The sequence below is a fragment of the Triticum aestivum genome, chromosome 1A (assembly GCF_018294505.1).
Source record: "Triticum aestivum cultivar Chinese Spring chromosome 1A, IWGSC CS RefSeq v2.1, whole genome shotgun sequence".
Classification (NCBI taxonomy): Eukaryota; Viridiplantae; Streptophyta; class Magnoliopsida; order Poales; family Poaceae; genus Triticum; species Triticum aestivum.
In genome coordinates this window covers 84,394,184-84,412,902 of record NC_057794.1, presented here as the reverse complement: position 1 = coordinate 84,412,902, position 18,719 = coordinate 84,394,184, and positions in this window count along the sequence as shown.

Here is an 18,719-nt window from a genome sequence, read left to right as displayed (position 1 = left end):
AGACCGCCTCGGCCTCCTAGACGAACCCTAGATTGCCCGTTCCCCCTCTCCTCTCCGCTCGCTCCCTTTCTCGATCTGGACCGGCGCCCGAGCGCTGCCATGGCTGCGCCGTCGTCATCCGCATAGCCGCCAGCATCCTCTCGCCTCTCCGTCGAGTCCACGAGATCCGCCCGCTTCCGCTACGTCGTCCTCGACCATGAGTCCGAGTCGGGGATCACTGCATCGCCGCCACGCCATTGTCTTCCTCCTCGGGACGCCGGAGCTCCACCGCCGCGGTTCGTCTGCCCCAGGCCTCCCCCGAGCCCACTCTGCTCCTCTACAGGCGCCCTGTGAGCACCTCCCTCTCCTCCCCATACTCCCCTGTTGTTTCCCATGCCCGTAGGCCATCGTTGCTGCCATAGCCGAACTCGTCGCCGCTGCCGAGCCTCTCCGTCCCGGTCACCATTGGCCGAGCTCGCTTTCGAGCGCGGCTTCGTGCCCGTAGCGCTGCCAGGAGGCCTCCCAACCGTGTGCGCCTGCTCCCGTGCCTCCTCTCGTGATCCCCGCCCCGCTCTTCTGCCGCCTCCGCGCTGCTGCAGCCCGCCGCTACCTGCGCTCTGCCGGCCACGTCCCGTTCGCCCGCCCGCGTCGTCCATCCCGCCCCTCTCTGCGCCATCGCCTGCAGCAGCCCCGACGCCTGTTGACCCGCGCCCGGCCATGCCCTGTGACGCTCGCGGCTGCTGCCCTCCCGCGCGCAGCTTGCCGCCGTTCCAGCCCCGCCGCTTGCCACCGCCACCCGCTAGCGCTGCCGCTGCTTCAGCGCGCATCCGGCGGCTCCTTCAACCGCGCGCCCTGTCGCGCCTATCCGCGCGTGCCCAACCGCGTCGCCCGGTTCGCCAGTGCCTCCCCCCCGCTCGCCTCGCCGCCTGCACGGCCCCTGCCTGCCGTCGCCCGCGCTCTCCTCCCTCGCTAGCCACTGCCGCCGACGTGGCACTGGCCAGGGCCGCCCGGGTCGCTGCCAGCGGGCCCCATGGCTACAGTTGACTGGTCAACTGGCCAAGTTGACCAGCTGACTGGGCAGTTGACCAAGTCAACGGGTCCCCACCAGTCAGTCTCTGGTGCACCCCTGGGTGCACTGCACCAGGTGCACCCAGTTTTAACAGGTGAATTTTCGAAATAAAATTTAAATAAGAAATTCCAGAAATTGTTTAAATCTTTGAAAATTCATAGAAATTAAACTGTAGCTCGGATCGAAAAACTTTGTACATAAAAGTTGCTCAGAACAACGAGACGAACCCGGATACGCATCCCGTTCGTCCGCCATGCATCCCTAGCATAGCGAACACGCAACTTTCCCCCTCCGGTTCATCTGTCCGAAAACGCGAAACACCGGGGATACTTTCCTGGATGTTTCCCCCCTTCGCCGGTATCACCTCCTATCGCGTTAGGTCACACCCGTCACATCTTATTGCCGTGTTATGCTTTGTGGTGCTATGTTTGCTTTATATTTACTCTTTCTTCCCCCTCTTCTCTCCGGTAGACCCCGAGACCGATGTTACCCCTGTGATCGAGTACGTCGACGACGACCCGTCCTTGCCAGAGCAACCAGGCAAGCAAACCCTCCTTGAGCATTCTGATATTGCCCATTTCTTTCCCTCTCATGCTTGCATTAGAACTGCTACTGCTTTCTGTATGATCCTACTCTGATGCATAGCCTATTTTTGTTACATGCTTTCATACCTTACCTGCTTATCCTAAACTGCTTAGTATAGGTTGATTAGAGATCTATCAGTGAACCCACCTTGTCCCAGTTGCCTCGCTTTATGTTCGATGACTCGATCAACGTGATCGACGTCCAGGCCCCGACACCGCACATCACCCCCCTAGTTGTATGACTCTGCAGAGTTACCATCGAGTGCCGAGGGTGGAACCTCTTACATCACTCCTGATGAGATCTCTATAGTGTAGCTATACGGTCGAGGTCATCGAGGGTGATTTCCTCCTTAACCACTTCCGTTACGGCTCCGTCGTGCACCCATCAAGTGTGAACCTCGAGGGTGGATCCTCTTACGTTCACCTTGATGATAACATCGAGTGGAATTCACCGGGGTGATCCCTCAGGTTTTCCCCTTTGTGTTAGACACCCAGTTACTATGATTACTATGACTTTACACTGAACCAGGTTACTAAAGACGGGTCGGCCCTGAGGGGTACCCGCGCGAGCTTAATAGCGAGTGATGTGGAGACGGGTTGACCTGGAAGGTGCCCGCGAGATACTTACGAGGCGTGGTCGAGCATTCTTAGACCTTGCCGCAAGTACTCGAGACGGGGCGACGGGGTCACATCGATCGTGAGTCTCTGCTTGTTACCGCGTGCTCCTAATCCACTACGATTTGGATATTTGATCCGAGGGGCCTCTGGCCTGATAGCACTAACCATCACGTGGGCATTGTATGGGCGTTCTGTGTCGTATACATCAGCCGAAGCTTAATAGACGCCAGCGACTGAGCGGCGCACGCCGGGTTGGACTGCGTAAGCTCCTGCCTTGTTGAAGGAGGTAGCTAGGTCTGCTCACCGGCCACGTACGCAACGTGGAGGAGTTCCCGGGGAGATGGCCCATGACCCGTGGGGCATAGGCTTAGTCCGGCGTGCTGACCTCTCTATTAAGCCTAGGTCGGGATGCAGCGTATTGTTTGGCCGAGGCCGGACATGACCCAGGAAAGTGTGTCCGGCCGGAGTTAATCAAGCATGGTGGGTAAGTTGGTGCACCCCTGCAGGGAAGAAAACATCTACCGATAGCCTGTCCTACGGTAATGGACACTTGGAGTTGTATCCCGATCGATACAACTAGAACTGGATACTGTGATGAGAAATGGATGATGATGAGAAATGGATTGTGATGAGAAATGGATAGTATGGCTCTGGGATTGCTTTCTCGCTGGGAGTCGAGAAAGGATCTCTGGCCGAGGTTGATGACACTACTACTACTTTACATTATGTTGATATGTACTCTTCTAAATGCTGCAAGATGCTTGAAGATGCTAGTCTTCGATACGCTAGGCTTCCCCCTTCTCTCCTGGCATTCTGCAGTTTAGTCCACAGATACAACCCATTCCTTTGATACATATGCATACTTAGTTTAGTTCTGATGTAAGTCTTGCGAGTACTTTGGATGAGTACTCACGGTTGCCTTGCTACCTCTTTTTCTCCCATACTCGTTTGTTGCGACCAGATGATGGATCCCAGGAGCCAGGCGATGCCACTCATGACTACTATTACCCCGAGGGTGCCTACTACTACGTGATGACCACTGGCGACCTGGAGTAGTTAGGAGGCTCCCAGGCAGGAGGCCATGCCTTTTTGATCAATGTTGTTTTTGTGCTAGCCTTCTTAAGGCAAAACCGGTTTAACTTATGTCTATACTCATATATGGTTGCTTCCGCTGACTCTTGTGTATTCGAGCATATGTATTCGAGCCCTCGAGGCCCTTGGCTTGTAATATAAGGCTTGTATTATTTTAATTTGTGTCTAGAGTTGTGTTGTGATATCTTCCCGTGAGTCCTTTATCTTGATCGTACACATTTACGTGTATGATTAGTGTACGGTCAAATTGGGGGCGTCACAACATTTCCCCTCTCCGCTGGCCCCAAAAACTGACGAATGAGCTTGTTCAATTTTTTACATAGACCTCTTGGCAACTTAAAGCATGACATCGAGAAAACTGGAATGACATGCTCTACTGATTTAATTAGAATTTCTTTGCCCGTTGTAAAGATAGTTTTCTCAATCCAACTTCGCCTTTGACCATAACCTGTCTTTTAGGTACTCAGATGTCCTTTGTTTGGGCTACAGATTCCTAAGAATGATGATTGGCTTGGATTCCTAAGAATCGACTGGGGCTGCAGATTTTTGAAATCAAAATTTGACTATTTGTTCTCCTAGCTTTTGGAAATCCAAAGTCTTGTGAAATGTCTACAACACCCCTAAATGCACTGGTCAATCATGAAACTTGTAAAGTGGCATAGGAGGAAGTGCAGGAGGAAGCTCGGGGCGAAGAGGTTGGTGAGGCCGGACCGGACCATGGAAGCGAGCTCCCGTGGTAGAGGGCTTCACCACTTCTACTAGGAGGCCATGGCCACCAAAGGTGATCTAGACGGGAAGTTGTCGTCAGTCGTGGAGGTCTCACAACACGGCGGAACAGGAGGCCCTAGGATCAAACGTGAGAGATGAGATGAGAGAGCAATCACGAGTTGAGGACGCGGTGAGCAACGATGGTGGGTGGAGTGAGAGGGCGGCGGCTGGAGGATTCTAGGAAGCTATGGAAGAATCTGATGTGTTTGTTTGAGATTCTGATTTTAGAAGGCCTATAATATGAGAATTACAAGTTGGAGCCCAAGTATTTCTCATTTAAAGTCTCAGTATGGACATTGAGGACCCCTTTGACTTCATGTCTGGCATTCGTCTGGTGTCCCTTTGCTGAAGTAAATAAAAGACTTGTCTGTATTGATCATTTGCCCCGAAGCTTGGCATTAGGAGTCTAGTAGGTTTAAAACTTTCACCGGCCCTGAACCAACAAGCTATTTGCCGTACCATTGGGCCGACCCATATACTGAAACGTACATGATCCGATTTTTTATCCTCTTTTGGGAAGACTCAGATTCTTTTCTGATGTTCTTTTCATTGCCTTTTTCTTTTCTTGCTTTTTATTTTTCATTTTTAAAATGTTCTCCTTTTCTGGAAAGAACTTTAGTATTTTTAAAAAATGTTCACAATTTTCAAATTTTGTCCTTGTTTTCAGAAATTATTCATGATTTCCAAAAAATGTTTGAAATTTCTTTTTCTTTCATGTTCAAAAAATTAATCATATTTTTAGAAAATATTTCGATTTTTTATGCTTTCAAAAGAAAATCATATTTTAAAAAATGTTCCAAATATTTGAAATTGTTATTATGTTCTCTTTTTTGAAAATATAAAAAATGGTACTTTATTAAAAAATCCTGCTTTCTATATTTTGAGAAATTAAAAAAATTCAGGAATTTTAGAAAATGTTTTTGTTTTTCTGAAATATTTTCGCAAATGGGAACAATAATTGATATTCTGAGTATTTCTTGAAACGGGAACATTATTTTGAAAATGCAAACATTTTTTTAAAATCTATGAACAATTTTTGAAAACACAACAGATTTTTGAAATCCAAAAAAGTTTGTAAACACGAACATTTTTTGAAAATTTTGAGATTATGAACAATTTTTGGCATATCAAAGTTTCCTCAAAAATGGGAACAAAATTGGAGAAACGAAAAACCAGAAAAAAAGAGAAAAACGAAAAAGAAAACCCCCCGAAGAATTGGGACCCATCTCATCCTGCATGTTGCAGCCTAACATAACCGTCCCACGAACTCCCGAGAAGCCTACAAGCCGTCCACCCTTTTTCCCCTCTAGTTAGGGTTTCATCCTCTCGAGGCGATTGCGATCGCCATTGTTGAGATCGTAATCTTCCCTACCTCCGGCGTGTCTTCGTGCCTCCTCTCATCGAGCGGGGGTGAGGGGACGCCCCTGGCCCAGGCGGGGCTGGGGAGGAGGGCTCTAGGGCTATCAACAATGGCTCGGTGGTTTTCTCATCGGGCTAGGGTTATCAAGTTTTTTGCCATGGCGTCTGACGAAGCTTCGGGGTCGCGGTCTGCGGTGCTGCCCGAGACGGATGACGTGACAACACTAATGAGGGAATTAGGTCTTCGAGAGGAGGACCTTGACGATGTGGTGTACGATGAGAAGGAGGCGCCGCCGGAGGCATCGCGATGGATGGCGCTGGTCAGGGTGCACTCGCCCAAATCATACAGCCAATATTGGGTTTTTAGGAACATGAGATCGGCATGGGATCTCGCACAGGAGGTGCAGTTCAAACCGCTCGAGGATAATCTGTATATAGCCCAATTTTCATGTCTGGGTGAGGGAGTCCTGGATTAGGGGGTGTTCGGGTAGCCGGACTATACCTTCAGTCGGACTCCTGGACTATGAAGATACAAGATTGAAGACTTCGTCCCGTGTCCGGATGGGACTTTCCTTGGCATGGAAGGCAAGCTTGGCGATGCGGATATTCAAGATCTCCTACCATTGTAACCGACTCTATGTAACCCTAACTCTATCCGGTGTCTATATAAACCGGAGGGTTGTAGTCCGTAGGCAATCAACTCCATATACAACAATCATACCATAGGCTAGCTTCTCGGGTTTAGCCTCCTTGATATCGTGGTAGATCTACTCTTGTACTACCCATATCATCAATATTAATCAAGCAGGAGTAGGGTATTACCTCCATCGAGAGGGCCCGAACCTGGGTAAAAAACATCGTGTCCCTTGTCTCATGTTACCATCCGGCCTTGACGCACAGTTCGGGACCCCCTACCCGAGATCCGCTGGTTTTGACACCGACATTGGTGCTTTCATTGAGAGTTCCTCTGTGTCGTCGCCTTTAGGCCCGATGGCTCCTTTGATCATCAACAACGATGCGGTCCAGGGCGAGACTTTTCTCCTCGGACAGATCTTCGTCTTCGGCGGCTTCACTCTGCGGGCCGAATCGCTCGGCCACCTGGAGCAGATCGAAAGCTATGCCCCTGGCCATCAAGTCAGGTCTGGAAGCCTAAACTACACGGATGACATCTGCGGAGACTTGATCTTCGACGGGTTCGAGCCACGGCCAAGCGCGCCGCACTATCTCGAGGGGCATGATCTAGCTCTTCCTCCGGACAGTGTCCTAGAGGCCGCACACGCATCGGTTCCGACCCCTAACTCGGAGCCTATTGCGCCAATCGAGGATGAGCGGTTGGACGTCACCTCAGGGGCTTCGATCTCAAAGGCAATCGAGCCGAACACTAGCCCCGCACTCTGCATGATCCGTGACTCCGAGGATCCGGACGCCTTTCCGAACTCCGAACCCCCCACGCCCCTGCCGATCGAATCCGATTGGGCGCCGATAATGGAGTTCACCGCCATAGACATCTTTCAGCACTCGCCTTGTGGCGATATCCTGAACTCTCTCGAGTCTCTCTCCTTATCAAGAGATCCCTGGCCGAACTACGGTCAGCGAGGATGGGATACGGACAATGAAGAAATTCAAAGCCCACCCACCACCCACTTGGTAGCCACTGTCGACAATTTAAACGACGTGCTCAACTTCGACTCCGGAGACATCGACAACATGGATGACGATGCAGGAGATACCGACGAACCAACGCCCATAGGGCATTGGACAGCCACCTCATCTCATGATGTGTACATGGTGGATACCCCTAAAGGAAGCGACAATGAGGAAAAGGGGATGGGACGGGAGATCGACCCCCCGAAAAGCAATCAAAGCGTCGGCGTAAACCCAGCCATAGAGCAGGACGAGCCGGTAGACGACGAGCAGGCCTTAGAGCAAACGTCCAAACAGGGCAACACAGATAGAGAAACCGAACATCCCGCCTCCGGCGAAAACGACATTCCGGACGACCTCACGCCGGATAAACCCATGGAGCAGAAGAATCTCCACGAGAGGCTCGTTGCAACTTCACGGAGCCTAAAAAAGCAGAAGCGGAAGCTAAAAACAGCGGAGGATGCACTCCGGATTAGATGGAGCAAAGTAATCAATACCGCAGATAAATACGGTGACAGTCGCCGCACTAAAAGCTATCCGAAAAGAAGGCTACTGCCTGAATTCAACGAAGAGGCCCTAGAGCCCTCGCATTCAAAAAATGAGAAAGCCACACGGTCGGATAGACGACCCCATAAAGCGGCAAGCGGTGCCACACCCAAATCGGCATGCGACCCACTTAAGGATTCGCATCATGGCCCAGTCAGGTCCATTTATGGGCCAAGAAAGCAAGCTCTCGTAAGCAACACTATGAAGCCATCATCAGAATCCGGCACACCCAAATACAGGGGCGCTGCACACCCCCTATGTTTCACCGATGAGGTCCTGGACTATGAATTCCCAGAGGGATCCAAACCTGTAAACATAGAGGCATATGATGGAACAACAGACCCTGGAGTTTGGATCGAGGATTATATCCTCCACATACACATGGCTAGAGGAGATGATCTCCATGCCATAAAATATTTACCCCTTAAGCTTAAAGGGTCAGCCCAGCATTGGCTTAAAAGCCTTCCCGAAAACACAATTGGAAGCTGGGAAGAGCTCGAGGATGCTTTCCGGGCAAACTTTCAAGGGACTTATGTCCGCCCTCCGGATGCAGACGATCTTAGTCACATGACACAACAACCCGGAGAATCAGCTCGGCAGTTCTGGAATAGATTCCTCACTAAAAAGAATCAGATAGTCGACTGTCCAGACGCCGAAGCCTTAGCAGCTTTCAGGCATAACGTCTGAGACGAATGGCTCGCCAGACACCTCGGCCAAGAAAAGCCAAGAACAATGGCCGCACTAACAAGCCTCATGACCCGCTTTTGTGCAGGGGAGGACAGCTGGTTGGCAAGGTGCAGCCCCAGCAATCCAAGTACATCCGAAACTAGGGATGGAAATGAAAAATCGCGATGCAACAAGGACCGTCGCCGGACTAAGGACAAAAGTCCGAAGAGCACGGCAGTCAATGCCGGATTCAAAGGCTCACGACAAAATCAGGCAAAATCGCCCCCACAGGATAACAGGGACGATCCATCCAACCTAAATAAAATCCTGGCAGGATATGTCAGATACACAGTACTCCCGGGAAGCCTGCTAACCATACCCACAGAGACTGTTGGGTTCTCAAACAATCCGGCAGACTCAATACCGAACACAAGGGGCTCGACACACCAAGCGAAGACGAGGACGAACCCCAAAAGCAGAGCACCAGGAAACAAAAGAACTTCCCACAAGAAGTAAAAACAGTGAAGTCACTTCACATAACAAAACTGCGGCGCCCGTAAAGGTACGCACCACATGGCCCACCCCCAAAGGGTCCTGCCACTGGTTGTCAAAACCGATCATCTTCGATCAGCTAGATTATTCTAGAAATATCAAGAATGTAGGCTGGACTGCCTTGATACTCGATCCAATAATTGACGGACTCCAATTTTCAAATGTCCTTATGGACGGTGGCAGTGGATTAAACCTGATATATCAGGATACAATCCAGCACATGGGGATAAACCCAGCAAGAATCCGCCACAGCAAAACCTCCTTTCAAGGGGTAATACTGAGTCCGGACACCCACTGTATGGGTTTTCTCCGGCTAGAAGTCATATTCGGCTCTGCCGATAACCTTCGCCGTGAAAAGCTGACCTTCCATATCGTCCCGTTCTCAAGTCGCTATCAAGCACTACTGGGACGCGAAGCTTTCGCTCGCTTTAACGCAATACCGCATTATGCATCTCTTATGCTTAAGATGCCCGGTCCACGAGGCATCATCTCTTTGAAGGGGAAGCACTAAAGTGCGCCTCCCCAAGCGGAGGACTGTGCGGCCGCTTTGACAGCCCCACAGCAAAATGGCCTCACCGGCCAAAAAACTTCGAAATAGGTCATTCAAGACCACGAACGCGGATAGACGAGTTCGGTGCAAAATCATCATTGATGCAGGCCTAGAGGCCATATACCCCCGAACTAGGGGCTCCACGTATATACAATAAGAGACAATAAAGCTCAATCTTATATATTTCACTTTATACTTTGTTTGTTTTAAACCTTTTCGGCACGACCCATTTTCAACTCAGTTCCTCTCTTTTACAGATGAACGTCGTGCGGCGCCCGTCCAGGATACGGCACAACGGAGACACAGGCGCAGACGTGCAGTAGGGACCCGTCCTAAAGGATTCTTTTTAGATTAAGACCCTGCGTAAACCTTTTTTACTGTCTCTTGTTGCTAGACATCTCCTGGTTTTTTCTGATATAACCAAGGAGGAGGCTGGCTTCTTGGCATGTGGCCACGTCAGAATTTTTGCACGTACCTGGACACTAGGGGCTTCCTTTTTTAATAAAGAGTGTTGTTTCGCCCGCACTCATAAAGACTGAACACCTTAGGGAGTGTTCGGCGTCGCGAGTTTTGGCATTATATGCATCAGCTCCGAATCATGTCTTTGGTCAAATGTTGGGTTGCCCGGCTCCTGAGTTCGGCTACCTTACGTTCCGCTCTATCGGCTAAGGTAGCACCAGGAGAACTACTGCGATTGTGCCCCGGTTCGGCCGGGCGAGCACCTCAGTAGAGAAAGCCGAAAACTGACTGTCATGATGTAGCGTGAGACTGGCCAGCCACTCGATGACCTATCGGAATCTATCGGATTCCTCCGCTTTAACGAAGGGCCGCTTCCCGGCCAGGCACATACGCGCCATGAACTCGGATGAGCGCAGTTGCCACCAAGGAGCTACCTAAATAGTCTCACTGTCAAACTCCTATGGCTAAGTGAAAGTGTTAAAGCATTATAGTCCGGTTGCCTGGCCCGCTGCGCTATCACCTCCTTTGTAGGACCAAGACGTTGGGTTAAGTGTGAAAATGCGTCTTCTGCGAGCACCCCCGCACTATGTGCGTGGGGGCTGAAGCCAACGACTGCCATCTTTCAGATTTTGCATATATATATATATATATATATATATATCTTAAAACGGCCGCACAGGAGGTGTTCCCAATACTTGGAGGCACAAGTATAAAAAAGGCCACTACAGTTTATCAAAATATTACTTTATAATTACACATGCTATCATAACATAGCATCTTTCGGGCACTGCGTCTCTATTACACGAGCGCCTTCAAGAACTTCCTGAAAATAGTGCTCGGAGGGTACTTGGCTTTTGTCCGAATCTCGGGACGCAACAACAGTGGTCTCCATCTCTGCCCGGTATGTCTTAACACGGGCAAGAGCCATCCTAGCGCCCTCTATGCATGCCGACCTCTTCATTGCATTTATACGCGGCACCGCGTCAAGGAATTGCTGCACTAAACTGAAATAACTCTTCGGCTCCGATCTCCCCGGCCACAGGTGACCTATGACGTACTTCATGGCGAGTCCAGACAACCTATTCAGTTCGGCCCATTGAGCCAAACGATCATCCACTGCCAGTGGACGCTCTGGATTGTGAAACTGCGACCAGAAAAGCTTTTCCACTTTGCGATCTTTCTGATCTCGAAAGTGTTTGGTCGCATCAGCAGCACTCGCTGCCAAGTCCAGATAGGCATCCTCCACGCTCCACATCCGGTCCAACGGAGCAAACTTCAGATCGCAAAATTTCCTCCGCAGCATAAAGGGCTTTCCAGCCGCAATCTGTTCGGCCTGACGCAGCTCCTCCTTCGCAGCTCTCATCGCAGAGCGCGCGCCCTCGGCATTAGCAACGGCCTTCTCTAAGTCCGTCTGTTTCGCCTGGTCTTCTTTTTCAAGAAGTCTGCAACGGTCTGTAGCGCTTTTTAACTTTTCGGCCATCTCGGCCATCTCTTCCTTGCTTCGGCAGTGAGCAGCCTGTTCGGCTCTCAGCTCTTCAAGGGCTTTCCTGGTAGCCGCATCACTTTTGCTGGCTTGTTCTTTAGCTCGGGCAAGTTCTGCCCTAAGACTCTCCACGGCGGCCGCACCATCTGCGTCAAGCACACACATCGTAAGACACAGGCATAAAACTGTTCTTACCTGATGCCGCCCGAGGAATTACATACCTTGAGCCTCATCAAGCCGCTTATTGACAAGCGTGATGTCGGCATCTGCCACGTCCAGTTGCCGCTTTAGTTCGGCAAAATCGTCAGTTCGGCTCGATTCTGGACACCCTACCGCCTACATTCAAAAGCGACATCTTAGACCTGGGATTATGATCCTCCGCGTGCCATCATTTCTTGACGACGCACAGAGTCTCAGGGGCTACTATCTACATAGGGCGCATCTTATTCATGCGCAACTGACAAAAGTATACATTATCTAATGTACCTCGAAACCCGTCAGTAAACTTTTGACGGCCTCATACAATCCGCTCTCTGCGGATGAAATCCTTTCAATCACCGTGCCCATCAATGCGCGGTGCTCCTCTGAGATAGAAGCTCGCCCCAGCAGAATCTTTAGCTCCTCCGGCCGAGCACTAGACGGTGCCGGGCTCGTCCCATGACCTCTTTCGAAGGCCGGACGCAGAGAACCTCGGGGGGCCGCATAGCTACCTTCCGCCCCTGCCGGATTCGGAGAAACCCTCCGCGACGACATCAGGGTCGCCCGCCTCGCTAGGCGGCACGACAGGGGGAGGCATCCCGCTCTCCATCATCTCCGGAAGGAGATCCCCCGAAGACGAGCTCTGCTGAGAAGGGCTGAGGTCCGAGCTACAAGGTAAAGGTTTGGTTAATCTTCTCAGATATAAATCAAGGATTTCCCTCATCCCTCAAAAGGAAAATCTTTCTCCACTTATGGCTCGCTGGAGGGCTGATCCCCTTGAGGGCGTAGTCCGGTCGAGGAACTCCCCAGCGTCGGACCCTCTGACGAGGATTTTCTCCCCCGCTTCGAGGCCATGGTTTCCGGGTCGTCAGAGGCGGCTCTCTTCTTCCCCTTAGGAGAGGAATTGTTGGTTCCTCCCTTCGGAGCAGCCTTCTTCGAGGAGGCCATAGCTTCCTTGTCCTCCCCCTCCAAAGGCATTATCTCCAGCATCCTGACCAGCACGGGATCCGGCCTGGTTTCAGGAAGGGGAGCCGGGCACCTGATCAACTTTGCCTTTGCTATCCACTCCTGTTTAAAAGGACGACTCTTTTAGGGGCAAGTTTATGACAATTATACGGATAGAAGGTCCGGGCACAAGGTTGCTTACTTGAGTATCCGGGCAATTGCAGCTTAGGCCTGCGTCCTCGGTTAAATCCGGACACATCTCTTGTGATCCGAAGAACAGTCTATACATCTCCGCGGGCGTTGCGCCCATAAAGTTCTGGAGAGCTCGCGGTCCCTCTGGATTAAACTCCCACAAGCGAAGGGGGCGACGTTTGCCGGGCAATATTCGGCGAATTAGCATGACCTGCATCACCTTGACCAAGCTGAGGTCTCCTTCCAAGAGATCCTTAATTCTGCCCTGTAACAAGGGCACGTCTTTGGGCAAACCCCAATCTAACCCTCTGTTAACCCATGACGCTAGCCGTGGTGGGGGACCCGAGCGAAAGGCAGGAAGCACCACCCACTTGGCGCTCCGGGGAGCGGTGATATAAAACCACTCTCGTTGCCACAAGCCCAGCTCCTCTTGAAAAGAGCCCTCGGGCCATGGAGCATCAACATTTTTGCTTATAACAGCGCCTCCGCACTCTGCGTGCCATCCCTTGATCATCTTCGGCTCCACTTTGAAAGTCTTGAGCCATAATCCGAAGTGAGGGGTAACACGGAGGAACGCTTCGCATACAACAATAAACGAGGAGATATGGAGGATGGACTCCGGAGCTAAGTCGTGGAATTCCAGCCCGTAATAAAACAGCAGTCCCCTCACAAAGGGATCCATCGGGAAGCCTAACCCCCGAAGGAAGTGAGACACGAACACTACGCTCTCACCGGGCTGGGGACTGGGGATAGCCTGCCTTTGAGCAGGCAACCTGTGCGGGATTTCGGCGGTCAAGAACTTAGACTCTCTCAACTTTAGCACGTCCTCCTCCGTGACGGAGGAGGGCATCCATCAGCCTTGAAGGTCGGAACCGGACATTGTCGAAGGTCTGAGGCGCCCGGAATCTGGAGCCTAGGGTGTCGGAACTCGAGGCGACGGGCGAACTTGTTTTAGGATTGGAGAAAAGGAGTAAGGCCCTGGTCTCTTTATAAGAGGTTGAATACCAGGAGCCCTCCCCGTAACCGTTTGGGACTCGTCTTTAATCGAGAAAACATGCTAACGGGCACGATTGGGTTACCCACCTCCGTATTGATGAGAATCCCGTAAAAGGGGGGCACACGATCTCTGCTTTGACAAGACGTGCCAAGGAAACCACCTCGCAAAACATGCTGAGGTGGAAAAGTGAAAACGATTCGAGTGAAGGACTTGGCTATAGTGTGATGACGCACTGCGGAATACGTCAGCAGATTTGATTTGTGTCAATATTATTCTCTCTATGGCAATATGTGGAAGCTTATTTTGCGGGGCCGGACACTACTCTTGGTGTTTACAATCTTCTATGGAGGACTTGGAGGAGGAACCCGCCTTGCAATGCCGAAGACAATTTGCGCGCCGGACTCGTCATCATTGAAGCCTGGTTCAGGGGCTACTGAGGGAGTCCTGGATTAGGGGGTGTTCGGGTAGCTGGACTATACCTTCAGCCGGACTCCTGGACTATGAAGATACAAGATTGAAGACTTCGTCCCGTGTCCGGATGGGACTTTCCTTGGCGTGGAAGGCAAGCTTGGCGATGCGGATATTCAAGATCTCCTACCATTGTAACCGACTCTATGTAACCCTAACCCTATCCAGTGTCTATATAAACCGGAGGGTTGTAGTCCGTAGGCAATCAACTCCATATACAACAATCATACCATAGGCTAGCTTCTAGGGTTTAGCCTCCTTGATCTCATGGTAGATCTACTCTTGTACTACCCATATCATCAATATTAATCAAGCAGGAGTAGGGTATTACCTCCATCGAGAGGGCCCGAACATGGGTAAAAAACATCGTGTCCCTTGTCTCCTGTTACCATCCGGCCTTGACGCACAGTTCGGGACCCCCTACCCGAGATCCGCCGGTTTTGACACCGACACTGGGAGACTGGGAGAGAGTAACACGTGATGGTCCATGGCACTTCTGGGGAGATGCCGTTATTCTGAAATCATATGATGGATTGGCCAAACCGTCGATAGTTCAACTTGACACGATTGAGATATGGGTGCAGATTCATGATGTGCCGCCACTTTATGCTCATCTGGTTCCATCTTTAGCTCAAAAGGTGGAGAAGTTCTATATGCAGAACCCTAATCGCTTGACTTTGTGAAGAATTTCCATCGGGTTTGGGTTCAGATCGATGTTAACAAACCCTTGAAGAATGCTGTCTCTATGATAAGGGACGGAAAGCGCCAGATATATCGTGTGAGATACGAGAAGCTTCCCGATTGGTGTGCGGTCTGTGGAAAGCTGGGTCACCTCTTCAAAGAACATGGCAGTGGGATTCATCCTCCAGAAGCCTTAGTTTTCAAAGATCTTAAAGCTTCCTGGGCCATGCGTATAGGACAGGGTCCGGGAGGGGGCCGTGGTCGGAGAGGAGGCCGGGGAGCTAAGGGAAGCGGTCCTTTCTCTGACCAAGGTGGGGGTAGCAAGGAGCAGACAGATTATACATCCGAAGCTGATGTGGACATGACAGAGGCTGATTATGCAAGGAAGAGGGTACAAGTGCAACAAGGGACACAACCGAGCCTGAGTGCAGGAGGCCAGGGGGCGACCCTAGCGCTGCCACCTCCCACTGATCCCATTAGTCCTAGTAGCAAGCAGGTCTTGAAGAGGGCCAAAACACATGAAGCAGCAGAAGAGCAAAGGGAGGGCGATCTTGGCAAGGTTGTCTCAGCGTTGGCGGGCTCCTTCGAGGAGCGCTGCTGGGCCCAATGAACATTTTCTGTTGGAACTATCGTGGTGCGGGTAAAGCTGCGACAGTCCGTGAACTTCACGATTTCGCGAGGCAATTTACCCCTACCCTATTGTGCATTGTTGAAACTCAAATTGAAAGTGCTAGGGTAGAAGTGTTAGCTGGAACTTTGGGCTTTGACAACTCTTATGATGTTAGTAGTCAAGGTAGGAGTGGTGGAATAGGTTTGTTTTGGAATAACTCAATAAAGGTGGAAGTTCTTGGTTACTCTGTGTATCATTTAGATGTGTCTGTTGAGGAACAGGACGCAGAAAAGTGGAGAATGACGTGCGCTTATGGAGAAGCACAAACACATATGAGGCATCACACATGGACAACTTTGAAAAACATCAGTAGTTTGAGCGATCTTCGCTGGCTCTGTTTGGGGGATTTCAATGAAGTTTTACGTCCTGATGAACATCAAGGAGTTGGCCAGCGTAGCAATGCCTAGATCCAAGCCTTCAGAGAAGTCCTTGATGTTTGCATGTTGCTTGACCTTGGCTATAAAGGCAATTTTTTGACCTTCGAGAAGAAAGTAACAAGAGGGAGCTATACAAGATGCAGACTTGACAGAGCTCTTGTAAACGCATCATGGCTGGCCAGGTTTCCGCTGGCTGCGGTCACGCACTTGACCGGGGTTACATCAGATCATGCACCTCTACTCTTAGAGCGGGAAGTACAAAACAACGAGCGGATTCAGAAACCGTTCAGGTACGAGCTCATGTGGGAGGCGCACGAGACTTTCCTTGATACAATAGCTTCGGGATGGGGGGCTGGCCCTCCGTGCACGTCTGTGGCAGCGCTACGCCACAAGTTGCGGGACCTGGCGACTAACTTGCAGCGGTGGAGCCGGGATACGTTCGGGAGTGTCAGGAAAGAAATTAGAAAACTCAAACCGATGTTAGAGGAGCTAAAAAACGACCCAGCAAGAACGGGTCCTTCCCATGTCGAGCTAAAAATCAATGAGAAGCTGATTGAGATGTTTCACAGGGAGGAGATTATGTGGCGACAGAGAGCCAGGGTAGAGTGGCTTTCGGCAGGAGACAAAAACACAAAATTATTTCATCTCCGAGCTAGTCTTCGGTGCAAGAAAAATATGATAAAGGCTCTACAGAATTCCCTGGGAGTGGAGATATCTGATCCAGCAGAGCTAAAGGTATTAGCTAATGATTTTTACCAGTCTTTATATCTCTCCGAAGGTGTCCAAAACATGGATGCGGTGCTAGACCATGTGCCTAGGAAGGTGACAACTGAGATGAACTCAAATTTGTGTACCCCGTATACCAAGGAAGAGATCAAGACTGCTTTATTTCAGATGTTTCCGACAAAGGCTCCAGGCCCAGATGGCTTTCCTGCTCACTTTTACCAAAGGCATTGGGAGGTTTGTGGTGATGAAGTAACAGATATAGTGCTCAGAATAGTAAGGGGCGAGGAGAGCCCAGAATCTGTTAATGATACAGTATTGGTATTGATTCCTAAGGTAACAACCCCTACGGTACTTGCTCAATTCCGACCTATAAGTCTATGCAATGTTCTGTATAAGATAGCCTCGAAAGTGATAGCCAACAGGTTGAAGAGGATTTTTCCTGACATAATCTCTGAGGAACAGTCTGCCTTTGTCCCTGGAAGGCTTATTACTGATAACATCATATCTGCTTATGAGTGCTTACATTTTATGAAAAGGTCAAGAGCAAAGTCAAACAGTTATTGTGCTCTGAAACTGAACATGATGAAGGCATATGACAGACTGGAGTGGGCATATCTCAGAGGTATCATGACTAAACTGGGTTTTGATCTACATTGGATAGATGTGGTCATGGGCATGGTCTCTTCAGTCTCTTTTTCGGTTTGTTTTGATGGCGAGAAGCTTGACTCTTTTATACCCACTCGTGGTATCCGGCAGGGAGATCCAATCTCCCCCTACTTGTTCTTCATTGCAGCAGAGGGCCTTTCGTGCCTCCTTAAATCAAGTTCTTAGTCGTCTCTTACAGGTATCCAGGTGGCTCCCTCGGCTCCCACCGTCAACCACCTCTTGTTTGCAGATGATAGCCTATTGTTATTTAAGGCAAGTGGGGAGAGCTCAACTATGGTATCAAACCTGCTTGATACTTATTGTTCTGCTTCTGGACAACGGATCAACAATGAAAAATCCTCTATTTTCTTCAGCAAGGGTTGCCCAGTACAGACAAGAGAAGTTGTCAAGAACAATTTGCAAGTATAGAATGAGTCCTTGAGTGAACGTTACCTAGGAATGCCTATAGATGTTGGCCACTCTAAAAACGGTACATTCAAATATCTTCGGGGTCGAGTGTGGGAGAAGATTAAGGGGTGGATGGAGAAGTTACTTTCTGCTGCTGGTAAGGAAGTTTTGATCAAATCTGTTGCACAAGCTATACCTGTTTACTCCATGTCGTGCTTCAGATTACCACGAGGCCTTTGTGACAGCATCATGTCTATTATTCGACAATTTTGGTGGGGTTCCAAGCATGGAAAGAGAAAGCCCAGCTGGGTGGCGTGGGACATAATGACTATGCCGAAGCACATGGGGGGCTAGGTTTCCGTGACATGGAGATTTTCAACCTCGCCTTACTGGCAAGGCAGGCATGGCGTACCCTAACAGACAACAACTCACTAAGCGCCAGAATCCTTAAGGCAGTTTACTTCCCACACTGCTCTCTCCTTCAAGCAGAACTAGGATCGCACCCATCCCAGATATGGCGGGCGATTTTGGATGGTCGGGATATCCTGGCGCAAGGGGTCATCAGGAGAATTGGTGATGGGGAGACGACCGATATTTGGCGGCACAACTGGATCCCACGTGATGGGCTTAAGCGTCCCATATGTTCTCTAGTTCAGAACCCTCCGGCGAGAGTGGCGCAGCTTATAGATCCAACATCGGCAACGTGGAATGAAAACCTGGTACGCTCGGTGTTCACCCACTTTGATGCGGAAGAGATTCTACGGATCCCGCTTTGCACTCGCCGGGTGGGCGATTTCTGGGCCTGGCATGAAGAGCCTCGAGGTAATTTCAGCGTTCGTTCTGCCTACCGAATGATTCTAAAAACGAAACACAGCAGGGAAGCTTGGTTAGCTGAGGAGGACGGTACATCTTCTGAGCATCAAGACACCAAGAAGTGGTCTATGATCTGGCACATGCAAGTCCCCTCCAAACTGAAGGTGTTCGTGTGGCGGCTAGCCCGTCATTCCATGCCCACGGGATCGGTCCTCAAACGTCGACATATG